Source organism: Scylla paramamosain, chromosome 11 (assembly GCF_035594125.1).
Source record: "Scylla paramamosain isolate STU-SP2022 chromosome 11, ASM3559412v1, whole genome shotgun sequence".
NCBI lineage: Eukaryota > Metazoa > Arthropoda > Malacostraca > Decapoda > Portunidae > Scylla > Scylla paramamosain.
The window spans coordinates 907,501-910,000 of NC_087161.1; the positions used below are offsets into that span (position 1 = coordinate 907,501).

At 42.0% G+C, this 2,500-nt stretch overlaps 1 protein-coding gene across 2 annotated transcripts in view; it reads right to left on the bottom strand.

Moving 5' to 3' along the window:
* The window catches only part of LOC135104745 (pikachurin-like), a 160,335-nt gene that overhangs the window by 62,509 nt on the left and 95,326 nt on the right, over positions 1-2,500 (bottom strand). The window lies entirely within an intron of this gene.

Below are 2,500 nucleotides of genomic sequence, written 5' to 3' on the forward strand. Positions count from 1 at the left end.
TCGGGGGAGGAGAGGGAAAAGAGGAAAGATGGATGAAAGGAAGGTAAGGAGTGAAGGAAAGGAGGTGGAGAGGATGAAGGAATGAAAGCGTAGAATTTGAGTCGGGAAAGAGAGGGAAAAGAGAAGGAAAGAAGGAAGAGAGGAAGGTAAGGAGTGAAGGAAAGGAGGTAGGAAGAGGGAAGGATGAGGGAATGAAAGGGTAGAAAGAAGGAATGAATAGAGATGAGGAAAGATTGAAGATATGAGACGAAAGGACAAGGATAAAAAAAATAATAATAAAGAAAGAAAAAGAGATGCAGGAGGTAGAGGAGGAGGAGGAGGAGGAGGAGGAGGAGGAGGAGGAGGAGGAGGAGGAGGAGGAGGAGACGCTGCCTTTGTACAGGTAAGGGAGAGATGAGGGAGAGGATGGCTTTAGTACTGGTGAGAGGGGAGGGAGAAGGGGGAGAGTGGAGAGTTAAGGGAGAGGGGGATGAGAGGGAGAGGAAGGTCATGCTACTAGTGAGGGAAGGGAGAGGAGAGCAAAGGTGAGAGAGAGAGAGAGAGAGAGAGAGAGAGAGAGAGAGAGAGAGAGAGAGAGAGAGAGAGAGAGAGAGAGAGAGAGAGAGAGAGAGAGAGAGAGAGAGAGAGAGAGAGAGAGAGAGCAAGAAAAAAGCTAAAAAAAAGAACAAGAAAATAAAATAAAGAACAGAAGAAATAGAAAATAAAAAAGAAAGAAAAAATGAAAAAAAAAATGAGAGGGAGAAAAAAAGACGAGAGGAAAGGGAGAGAAAAAGGGAGCGGAAAAGGAGAAAGAAAGAGAGGGAGAGTCAGTGAGAGAGAAGATGAAATGAGAGCAAGAGAGAGAGAGAGAAAAAAAAAGAAAGTGAGGGAGAGGACAGGAGAGGGAGTAAGAGACAAGTGAAAAGAATGACAGTCTCTAGAGGGAGGGAGAGGGAGAGGGAGAGGTAGAGGGAGAGAGGGAGAGGGGGAGAGAGAGAGAGAGAGAGAGAGAGAGGGAGAGGGAGAGGGAAAGAAGGAGACAGTTAGTGGAAAAGTGAGTGAGATAAAGAGAAAGAAAGGAAGTTGTAGGAGTAAAAAAGAGAGAGAGAGAGAGAGAGAGAGAGAGAGAGAGAGAGAGAGAGAGAGAGAGAGAGAGAGAGAGAGAGAGAGAGAGAGAGAGAGAGAGAGAGAGAGAGAGAGAGAGAGAGAGAGAGAGAGAGAGAGAGAGAGAGAGAGAGAGAGAGAGAGAGAGAGAGAGAGAGAGAGAGAGAGAGAGAGAGAGAGAGAGAGAGAGATTAAAGTAATGTCGGATACTTAAGATAATGGACTCGGTTGATGCATTAGTGAAAGATAATGGAGAGAGAGAGAGAGAGAGAGAGAGAGAGAGAGAGAGAGAGAGAGAGAGAGAGAGAGAGAGAGAGAGAGAGAGAGAGAGAGAGAGAGAGAGAAGTGCAGGAGCGTGTCGAGCTAGTTGGCATTTTTTTCTTTCTCTTTTTTTTTTTTTTTTATCAGACTCAGTTTTTCGATATTAAGAAAGTTTGTAATTTCTCCAACTCCCTCAAGCGCTCTCTCTCTCTCTCTCTCTCTCTCTCTCTCTCTCTCTCTCTCTCTCTCTCTCTCTCTCTACTACTACTACTACTACTACTACTACCACTACAGCTCCTCCTTCTATCGTTACTACTACTACTGCTACTAGTACTACTACTACTATTACTCCTTTTACTACTACTACTACTACTACTACAGCTCCTCCTCCTCCTCCACCTCCTTCTACTACTACTACTACTACTATTACTACTACTACTACAATAATTATTTGACCTCATCCTCAAATTAAGCGAGAAAAGAAAAACAAAGTGAAAAAAATCTTTAAATGTTTAAATCACGGAAAAGTTGAGAGAAAGAGAGAGAGAGAGAGAGAGAGAGAGAGAGAGAGAGAGAGAGAGAGAGAGAGAGAGAGAGAGAGAGAGAGAGAGAGAGAGAGAGAGAGAGAGTATAAAGAGAACTCTCGTCAAAACACATTTCATTTTCTTTCATTATGTATTCAAATTTTCTCTCTTGAAGTAAAAAATTCAGGCAGTTTTCTTTCTCTTTTTTTTTCCTTCAACTGAATACTTTAATGAAGTTTTTGGGTCCTGGTGAGAGAGAGAGAGAGAGAGAGAGAGAGAGAGAGAGAGAGAGAGAGAGAGAGAGAGAGAGAGAGAGAGAGAGAGAGAGAGAGAGAGAGAGAGTTGTGTTGCATTATTTGTGTTACGAAAGATTTCATGTAACATTTGTTGAGTTTATATTATGTTACTGTGTGTGTGTGTGTGTGTGTGTGTGTGTGTGTGTGTGTGTGTGTGTGTGTGTGTGTGTGTGTGTGTGTGTGTGTGTGACTTGTTCATTACTTTTTATATTTTTCTCTTTCATTCTTTTCACATATTCTTATAATCATTACTACTGCTTCATTTTATTTATTCAACTTTTTTTTCCTTTCCTTTAATTACGGTAATACACATTCACACTTTACTACTAATCAAAC